We start from the raw sequence: 10,706 nt of genomic DNA, 5'->3' as shown, positions 1-10,706 counted from the left end.
AGTCATACCTACCACCACTGGTTTCAAATATGGCCAGCTATTAATTATGCCTTCCCAGCTTCCTCTGATTTATTTATTTACTCTGTCCCAAAGGTGTAAAATATTCTTGTATGACTCTGATTCACCAAAGGGCTTATTGAGGACTTAATCTGAAACCAGAGTCTCTCGGTTCTAGCCCCCTAATTAAGAGGTAACCACATGAGTGGACACCTCTATGTGCCGCGGGAGGATGGCCGAACAGTTGACCAAGTCGGTGCTATTCGTGTGTCTGGGTTACCAAAGAAGACTTTGCCACATTTGATGATATGCTATGTATGGATGACAGCAACCTGAGAGATTTGAATAGAAAAAGTAATCAAGTTAAAAACTGCAGAGCGAAAATTGAACTACTTGGGGGCTATGATCCACAAAAGCAACTCATTATTGAATATCCCTATTATGGCAACGATGCTGACTTTGAGACCATCTACCAGCAGTGTGTGTGGTGCTGCAGAGCCTTCCTGGAGAAGAGTCGCTGACCCGGGTCCAGTCATTTCACGGCCCAGGCTTATCCCCACAGGCCCACGTTCTCTGTTGAGTGTCACAGTGTCACCATTCCCTAGCCAAGGCCACAGCCCTTTCTTCAGTTAACTCATTGTTTCTTTTTTCTTTTTGGCTGCGTTGGGTCTTTATTGCTGCACGCGGGCTTTCTCTAGTTGTGGCGAGCGGGGGCTATTCTTCGTCGTGGTGCGCAGGCGTCTCATTGCAGTGGCTTCTCTTGTTGCGGAGCACGGGCTCTAGATGCGTGGGCTTCAGTAGTTGTGGCACACAGGCTTAGTAGTTGTGGCACACGGGCTTAGTTGCTTCACGGCATGTGGGATCTTCCCGGACCAGGGATCGAACCCGTGTCTCCTGCATTGGTGGGCGGATTCCTAACCACTGTGTCACTAGGGAAAGCCCTGACTCACTGTTTCTTACCTTAAAAAAAAATTGTGGATGGAAATCAGTTGTGTTTGGCCGAAGAATAAATAAAAATTTTTGATTCAAACAAACAAAAAAAAGAGGTAACCACATGACCTCAGGTGGTCTCTCTGGGCCTCTGTTTCTCCTTAAGCGAATTGCGGAGGGGAGTCTGACCAAAGCTATACAAATTCTCTAGACTTACATCTATGATTCTGGCAATTAGTATCTTTAACAGTAGTTAAGGGACTTCCCTGGTGGTCCAGCGGTAAAGAATCTGCTTTACAATGCAGGGGACGCGGGTTCGATCCCTGGTCAGGGAACTAAGATCCCACATGCCGCAGGGCAACTAAGCCTGCGGGCCACAACTACTGAGCTCTCATGCCTCAACGACAGAGCCTGAGTGCCGCAAACCACAGAGCTCACGTGCCCTGAAGCCTGCACGCCACAACTAGAGAGAAGCCCACGCGCCGCAACGAAGATCCCGTGTGCTACAACTAAGACCCAATGCAGCCAAAAATAAATTAAATAAATAAATAATCTTGGGGAAAAGAAAACAGTAGTTAAGAACAAAATTCTGGAGTTAAGTAAGCCTGGCTTCAGTTCTTGGTTCTGTGTAACCTGTATAACCTTAGGGACACGTTACCTCGCCTTTTGGAGCCTCTATTCCTCACTTGTCGGATGGAGGTAAGAACAGAACCTCCCTCTCTGGCTGTTGAAAGCAGTGAGTCAAAACTGTACATGACGTGGGTAATACCAGGTGTCACTAAATGTTAGCAAATATTGTCATTTATATTATCTAGATAAATTAAAGTGGTTCTGTTTCACAGATTTGGAGGAAACATCATGGAAGGTCTGACCTCAGCCCTTTGTGGCATCCTAGAAATTCACCTAAAGTGGTGGCTCAAACTTGAGCATCCACCAGAATCACCTGAGGGCGGGGCCCATCTGCAGCATCTGATTCTGTAGGTCTGGAGTGGAGCCTGAGAACTGACAATTCTGACAGGTTCCCATTTGCTGCTGCTGGTCCTGGGAACACACTTTGAGAACCAGTGTCCTTGTGGTGGTGATGCTGGTGGTGCTGATGGTGATAAAGGTACACCATCTCAAGGAGTTAACAGTCACCCAAACAGGTGAAGCTAAGGGATTCCCGGGGCCCATGTGGATTTCAATTAGGAGAACAAAGTTATACATATTAAGACACCATGGACAGCAAAATCAAACAGTGGTATCAAATATGAACACTAAATCAAAACTTGTAAGGGCAGCCTTTAAAAATTAGAGTTGTTGATTTGTAGTCAAGCTGCTTCTCACATGGGAAACTCTATGTAATGTTTCGTGATTAGTAACAGCAGGAATGTATTTAGAATGATTAATGAATTAAGAGACTGAATATACAAACAGACACTGGCCAGACCATATATGACAATAGAACTCTGACCCGTAGCCTCGGCAGCAATGGGCCCCGAATAGTCAGGACTTGGTCCCTGACTGCAGCTTCTCTAATTTTCACCCCCCCCATTATCAACTCAGGACCAATCAGAGAAAGCCAAATAGCCTCTCCAAACCAATCACACGCGATGCCCTGGCCTCCAGCCTCCCCGTGCCAACAACCTCCAATTCAGGGCACCTGAAGCCTTTTCTTTTTCCTCTGTAAACCTTTTCTGCTAGCATTTGATTCTCCACTTGTACTTGAGTCTCTGCCAAATGCAATTGATTGTAAGTAACTGACTCCCTTGCTATAGAAAGCTCTGAATAAATAGCCTCTATTTGTTGTCATTTGGGTGGTCTTCGTTTATTTCCACAGAATCTTCACAGTGATAAGTAAGCCCGTTAATAATCAACAGTTTCCAGTTCTTGGGAATGTTCCTGCTGGTATTAACTCTAGTACCACTAGGTGGCACCAATCGCTTGTGAAGTGCATCCAAATCTCCTGCAGGATGGGAGGGGGAAAGAGACGCCAAGACCCACCTGGCTGTGCTGATTTTTTCCGCTTGAGCCAAATGACTGTGATTTTAGCATCTCCCACGTCACATTGTTACATAACATGTGATGCAGAGCAAGTATTTATTCAAGATCCTGGAGAAGGGGTTGGGGATGGGGACTTGTCTGGTTCTGGGGTTTTCAACCTCTGCACTTTGGACCTTTGGGGCAGGATAGTTCTTTGCTGTGTGTCGGGGGAGGAGCAGAAGCTGTCCCAGGATGTTTAGCAGTATCTCCGGCCTCTACGCACTCAGTGCCAGAAGCACCCCCCCCTTTCCCAACTGTGACAATAAAATATGTCTTCAGGGACTTCCCTTGTGGCGTAGTGGATAAGACACCACGTTCCCAATGCAGGGGGCCTGGGTTCGATCCCTGGTCAGAGAACTAGATCCCACATGCATGCTGCAACTAAGAGTTCACATGCTGCAACTAAGGAGCCCACATGCTGCAACTAAGGAGCCTGCGAGCCGAAACTAAGACCCGGTGCAACCAGATAAATAAATATGTCTTCAAACATTGCCAGATGTCCCCTGGGGGGAACAAAGTTGTCCCTAGGTGAGGACCACTTCTTGTGGAGGACAGCTCTCTGCTGAGACCCTTTCAGCATCCTGCTCCCCTCCCCCATCACACATGCTCACTTTCTTCAGAACAGATACCGGGAAGGGACACCCCTGCATACCCCTTCCACAGCCTCCACTTCATCCCCACCTTGGGCGGGCTCTACGCCAGTGTGTCTCCAGTGGGGACTTGAGCCACCCCCACCAAAAACACCTGGGGTAGCTGTAAAAATGCAGATTCGCGACCCCCATCCCAGCCTCAATGCATTAGGATCCCTCTGGGGAAGAGTAGCATCTGCTTTTCTCCCAACAAGCCCAAGGGATTATCAGGGAAGGAAAAAGTTTGAGAAGCACCGACCCCACCCTACCCCTAGGTCCTGCTTGGTACACCTAGCCTGCAATTAGCTCCTCAGGGAGTTGGACCCTGGCATGAAAATGCTGGCTCTGGGCCACCCACATACATCTACTCCCTAAGCCGGTAGAGTAGAAATATCAGAAATACTGGAAAAGAGCACTAAGGGAGAAGGCCCCTGCCCCTGCCCCGCCTGCTGCGGTGATTTTCCATCCCTTCCTCCCTCACGTCGGCCCCTCCCCAGCCCCTCCCTTTCTCTTTCCTTCACTTCAGCTGAATTGTCTCCATTACCTCTTCTCTTGGGATTTCTCCTCCTCTGGTCCCCACCTTCTGGTTTCCTGGATGGTTGCCGCAGCTCTACCCTGGTGCAGGTGCTGCCCCTGTGCTGACGCCGCGTGGCCTGGGCAGGTCCCCAGTGCCCGTCTGTGAGGCCCCTTCCAGCTCTGCTGCTGCAATGCCCACCATGCTGTGTACAGCTCTGCTGCTCCCGGTCAGTCCTGTAACCAGGTCCTCCCTCTGTTTGCAAACTGGGCAGATGAGGACGGTAGCTCCTGACCAGCGGTCCCGACAGCAAAGGTGGGAAGGGGTTGTCTGGGGTCATCCCAGCTCTGGCACTCATTCATGGTGGCCTTGGGCAAGGCACCTCGCTCTTCTTGGCGGTTGCTTCATTGGTAAAAGAGGCTCTGCTATTAGAACCTACCTCCTGGGTGATCTCTGGGAAGCCTTGACACTCCCTGGTACCTGCTCAGGCACACAGGAAAGAGCAGAATGAGAATAAGCACTTTCTCCGCCTACCTGAGCGGGTGGGGACTGGGGAGGACCTGAGGGCCATCTCGCCGCATCTCTCCAGGAGCCCGAGACCCACAAACGGCAGTTGCCTTGCCCAAGGTGGTGCTGCCATCTGGGGCAGTCAGAAGCCACTCAGGCTTGCCTTTGGCCAATATATATGTATTTTAAGGTGATGTATAGTTGATTTACAGTATTGCATCTTTGGCCAATATTTTGATTTTGATTTGATTTGATCTGAGAGATATAGGAAGTGGATCAGATATTAGGGCCTTCCAGAAATATGTCCCCCCCCCCCGCAAGGTGTGCCCTCTGAGAGGCAGCACAATGACTTACAGCCATTTGGAGCTCTGAAGGCTGAGATCAGGGTCTGGGTGGGTGTTAGCAGAGGGGACGAGCTGGCAGGCTTTAAGCCCAGAGGTGTGGTGCCCAGATCCTAACATGTGATGAAAATGTTTGAAGGGGATTCTTGCCGCCCCCTTATGTCTGAGGAGATTGCCTAGTTAGTCGGGAAACAGAGGGGAAGGCTCTGAGAAGCAAGAGGTGGAAGCCTTGTGTCCTCGGCATGACGCAGAGCCAGTCCGACTGCCCTACTGTGTTCTGAAATCACAGTGCACAGGAAGAGCGAGACCTGCTGAAACACAGAAATGCATGCCTCTAAAAGAGTATCTCAGTCACCATCCTCTAGTTCCTCTCCCTGAAGTTTAACTGGATCTTCCAGAAGGAACAGAGAAGAATAGAAGCGTAGAGGGTACTGGGCATTGCAGGTACGATAGTTGAGACTTTGCCTAATGGTGAAAGATGCAGGCCTTCCATGACTCGGTTCTCTCTTTTTGTCATAGACACACTAATCCTTGTAAAGTTATGAACGCTTTAACTCTGTGGAAAAAAAAACCATGACCCTTCAAAGTAAGCTAGGGGCATAGGAGTGAAACAGGTGGTGCTTATGCAAAAGTTACAGGTGATTGTCATATTTGCCAATTCGGTGATTCTCTGAGATTTCCAGTGGTACCCTGACAAATGTCAGTGGTGACCAACAAATGCCACCTTCTCCACAGCACCCCATAAAGGGCCGCCACAGATTCCAATCTCCCAGCCCCAGCACAGGAGGTAGAAGGCAGGAGAGCATCAATTGGGGCAGGGCGGAGGGCAGCAAAGACAGGCCCTTCGAAGCTAGGGGAGGATGTCGGAGCACCAGGGCCCTCAGTCTGGGCTCTGCTCACCCCTTCCCCTGGGTGGCCTCCACTTCCCCCGCCCCATACTTCCCCTCCCATCCCACACCTCCTGGATGACATTTGATTGGGACCGAGAACAAACCCAGCCTGGGTTTGAGGTTTGGGTGGGATGCTTGGCTTGGTTTTATTTCCTCAGAGGGAGGCAGCTGGAGGTTGTGGTGGGACTGCGGGAGCTCGCATCCAGCTGCCTCTGGGCTGGGGAGAATGAGCCATGGATGCAATGCGAGTAGCATGGAATGAGGACGGCAGGAGGGAGATGGCTTCCTGGGGAGGAAAGGAGTAGGATGCCTGCGAAAGACTGAGGCAGCCCTGCCGCCAGCCCAGATTGGTTCTGTGGGCTCAGGCCCATTCTCAAGGGATGAGGAGAATCTTCACCAAAGGCATGTCAAGGTGAGGCTGTGGACTTTCCCTGCCCCTAAAACAGGCTCCTTCCTTCCTTGCTCTACCTCCCCCAAATGTCACGGCCCCAAACATAGATAAATGATTCCTCTCCCCATCCAGCCTTCTAGATAAAATAATAATAATTTAAAGAAATAACCAAACTTCTCATCTATCATCTACTGTGTGTATAACTTTCAACTACACGCTGGCAGGCCAATGGCCTTGAGATAGAAGTTCCTGCCGGGCAAGGAGTCGAAAAGGAACGGGTCACAGTGACCCAGGCAAGGGGTGCCCAGTCTCTGGGGAGTGGTGTCAGAGATGCCTGTGGCTTCCAGAGCAGGGAGCATAACCAGGATGAGGGTTGAATACTTATCCAGAAACCCCCCTCCAGAGTGACTGGCGCTGGGCAGAGCCCTTCTCTCAGGCAACTTGGTGTGACAAAAAGGCCTGGGCCCGTGTGACCTCAAATAAGTCACATAACCTCTTAAAACTTGGCTTTCCCACCCACAAAATGGTAGGGATGATATGTAATTGCCCAGGAGTGTGGAGTGGATCAGGTGCCATGACAGAGGTGAAGGGCCTGGAACTGAAAAGACACTCAGGATGTGTTTAGCATCCCGAAGGAATTTAAGCGGACATTAGACAATTTGGGGGAAAGGAGATGTTCAAAGGCTCCTTCTCAGGCTCTCTCCTCCTCTTATTCAGACTGGCCTCCTTTCCCTGGTCCCGCAGTTCTTCATTTGGCATATAGTGCTGGCTCTGTGCTGCTAGCCATGCTCTGGCAGAAGGCCCTGGACTTAAAAGGGCTGGGGGGAGGGGGAAGCTTAACTCAGAAGGGAGAAGAAACACTGCCTGCTGCCCTCCTCCCTCCTTGAACCTTTGCTCCTGCAAAGAAAAGAGATTAGGAAGAAAATAACAAACAGGGGCTGAGGGAGCGCACCCGCCATAGGCCAGTCCAGGTACTGCACCCTTTCCTTGAAGATCTGCTTTAATCCCCACACCATGAGGTCGGTTATAACCGCTTTTTCCACCATACGGATGAAGACACTGAGAGTGAGAGGCCAAGCAACCTGCTCCAGAGCCGGATTTGGCCGTTTGTGCCAGAGCCTGTGCCCCTCAACAGGATGCTGAAGGAAGAGGAAGGTGTGGATGAGAGACGGTCTGCAGTGCCTCGTGGTTGCTCTAGGTGGAAACAGCAGCATTCAAGATCAAGAATCAATCATTTAGACATATATACACTACCAAACCTAGGGTGGATAGCTAGTAGGAAGCAGCCGCATGGCACGGGGAGATCAGCTCGGTGCTTTTGACCACCTAGAGGGGTGGGATAGGGAGGGTGGGAGGGAGGGAGACGCAAGAGGGAAGAGATATGGGAACATAGGTATATGTATAACTGATTCACTTTGTTGTAAAGCAGAAACTAACACACCATTGTAAAGCAATTATACTCCAATAAAGATGTTTAAAAAAATTTTAAAAATCAACCATTTAAATGCTTATACTTGAAAAAAACAAAAAAATCTGCTTACACCTTGCAAATTTGTATTCTAAACTTTTACCGTGTTTAGTTGAAATGGGTATGGTGTGAAGGAGTTGAGGGAGGTTTAAGGAGGTCTACAAAAGCTTCAAAGATCTTGCAGAATGAGCAAAACCCTCAGCAAAGAAGATGGAGCTTTTCTGTCTTTGTGACTTTGATATCTGAATAAGCCCCTCAGAGCTCAGGCCCCCAGTCTGCAGGAACTGCCTAGGCAGTATCTAATGTTCCCCAGGTTCTGCAATCCTTTATTCTCTCTTTCCCCTCTCTCCTGCACACCCCTTTTCTGAATTTGTAGGCTAAGCCTCTCTCTTCCCTTTTCACCCCTTGCCTAGGCTGTAGGTCCCTCCTTCCAGGAGCCTCGTGGGCGAAAGACAAGAATGACTTTCCCAGGGGTGTAGACACGGGCCTGAAGCCTTCCCCCAACACTCATCAATCACCACTGCCAGCTCCATCTCCCTTTCAGCAGGGCACTCCTCTGCTGAAAAACCTTCCATGCTCCCCAGCTGCCCTCAGCATTTTCACGTGTACTTTGGCAGTCCTAAATCATGCCGATCTGTGCTCCTTGATCCTTTGTCCTACGCAAGTGGGGCAGCAGGCACCATAAAGTCACTTCTCCTCTGGGAAGCTTTTCCTGACCCCTGCCCGGTGTGGGAGTCTTGTGCCCCGCGCTCAGGGCCCCTGGGCTTTCACTGATAGTGCCAGGGTGTCGGCATCCCAGCCAGACTTGGAACTGCAAGGGGCAAGGGTGGTGGCTGACTTGTTGCCTAGGGTGTCCCAGCCCCCAGCCCTGCGCCTGAGCCCTAGTAGGTGCCCCATAAACGCGTTAAAAGACTGGAGTGAGTTGAGGGCCGGGAGTGTCGCCGCCACTCCGGTGCATCTATCTCAAGGTCTCAGTCTCCGGCTGAGCGCGTCGCGCGGATAAACCCCGGGCCCGGCGCAGACGGAGCCTGCCACTTGGTGGTCTCCAGCAAAAAAAGGGTTAAGCCGCCATCTCCCCACCCCCCAAAAAGGGCGAAGGGAAGAGTCCGGCAGAAGGTCCTGTTTACTGGAGCCGCTAGAGTCCGCGCGGCCCTGGGAGAGGCGTTGTCGTGGCAACGGGTCGGGCGCCCGCCAGCTGCGGATGAGCTCACTGAGCGGCGGCGGGCGGGGGCCGGCGGGGCGAGCGGCCCGGCTCAGAGCCGCCGCGCCACCGGGAGAGGAAGGGGCCGCCGGCCGAGCCCGCCCTCCACTCGCCCACAGCGGCGGCCGGGCGGCGGGGACGCGAGCGGAGGGCGCCGGGAGAGGCCCGGCCGACACGAGTGCGGGGGGCTGCGGGCCATGGCGCCCCGGGCCCTCGCCGCCCGCCGCCCCCGCCCGCCCGGGCGCCCCCGAGCTGCGCCTCGGAGCCCACGGAGCCTCGGCGCGCCAGGAGGTAGGGCCGGGCCGGGGGACCGAGGAGGGGACGCGCGGGGGTGTGGGTAAGAGAGGAGACGGCCGGAGCTGCCCCAACCCGGAGCTGGGAAGTGGCTCTTTGCAGACCAAAGACTGGGTTTCCCGTGTGCGGACGTGGGGACCGAGGCGCTTGAGCCCGACCTGTGAGACTGGAGCAAAGTGCTGTCCGGACGTCCTTCCGGGAACTCGGGAGGCCGTGGTCCCGCGCCTGGGAAACCTGCAGAAACCGGGCAGAGCCTCCGCCTTGCGCCGTGCTTGTCGCAGGGGCGCGGGAGAGAGTGTGTGTGTGTGTGTTTACAGAAAGAAATTTGCAGTGTTGAGAAAACAGGGAGGTAAAGATGACTGCATGATCTTATTTCTCCCACTTTTCCCCTCAGGATGGAGTTGGGACTAGATGGAGCCCAGGGGTAGTCTCTTAACACAGGATATAATGATATTTAGGAGGGTCACAGGGAACTGGCTTCAGTCCACTGAGGAGAGCTGAACCTCAGCGGAGGAATCCTGTCCTTGAGGGTATCGGGTGGGAAAGCCGGACATTACTTCCAGGGACAGAGATTGGGATAAGGGAAGTGCACTGACTTTGTTTTTAGCCAGCTGGTGCTGGGGAAGGAGCAGACGGAGTTCTAGCTGGTGTTGAGATGCGCTTCAGGGATGCAACTTCTTTAGTGTTCTGAATGACACAGTAATAACAGCCCCAGGGTTATAATAGGCACTCTGCAGTAATTTTACTATTAAACTCTTACACCTGCAGTTGTTACTACATAAAAGAAAAGAACAAAATCCTTTCTGCTTGCACCATCAAGTATCAAACACACCAAAGGAGTGGAGTAGACCCCCTTTGGGATGGGCCGCCTAGGATGAGCAGAATTCTACAGGAAGTCAAGGGCAAACAGTAACTGTTCTTAGGAAGGGCAGTGAAAAGGCTGGCCTTCAGTCCTACTATTCCGGAAGAGGTGAACCCTGCCTGTGTCATGCATTCATTCACTTAACGGTTCTACAGATCAACTTGCTAGGCGTCAGGGACAGAGTGATGAATAAGATATCTCCCTTCCTTCTAGGCACTCACCATCCTTGCTGGGTAGTCAAACAAAAAATTAACTACAGTCTGCATCTGACCTGGCCATCCATGCGTGCTGTGTGCTAGGGGAAACCAGAGCAGGGCTGTTCAGCTCAGGGAAAACCCACAGAATAGGTAAGGTCAGGCTGAGCCCTGAAAACCTTTTCACCAAGAAAGCAAAGCAGAGAAGGTTGTTTCAGGCTTGAACAGTTGTGCAAAATCACCAAGTGGGAGGGAGGAGGACGGGCAAGTGTGGGGAGAATTCATGGTTGCAGTTCCCAGAGAGAAGAAGGATCTCACTGAAGCAGGGGCCATGGGATTGGTCTGTATCTTAGAAAGCTCACTCTGCTTGCTGGGTGGAGGCTCAGAGGAGGATGAGACCAAGGCCTTGCAGCACCCAGGCTGTAGTTACTGACGCGCAGGATGACGGCAGTGGTGACGTGGGATG

General features: G+C 51.9%; 1 protein-coding gene across 5 annotated transcripts in view; it reads left to right on the top strand.

The window, feature by feature from the left end:
• Nucleotides 1-8,925: 8,925 nt before the first annotated feature.
• Nucleotides 8,926-10,706, top strand: part of DENND2A (DENN domain containing 2A) — a 103,240-nt gene continuing 101,459 nt past the window's right edge. For 3 of the 5 annotated variants that reach the window (XM_082846980.1, XM_082846979.1, XM_082846978.1), the window contains exon 1: nt 8,926-9,181. The gene's annotated coding sequence lies outside the window, so the exon portion shown is untranslated. The remainder of the gene's footprint in view (nt 9,182-10,706) is intronic. The other 2 variants (XM_082846977.1, XM_082846976.1) reach the window with 2 other exon arrangements.

Source organism: Leucopleurus acutus (genome assembly GCF_964270905.1).
Source record: "Leucopleurus acutus genome assembly, chromosome: 9".
Taxonomy (NCBI): domain Eukaryota; kingdom Metazoa; phylum Chordata; class Mammalia; order Artiodactyla; family Delphinidae; genus Leucopleurus; species Leucopleurus acutus.
Note: the sequence above shows the minus strand (reverse complement) of the source record. Positions and strands in the feature narration are given on the sequence as shown.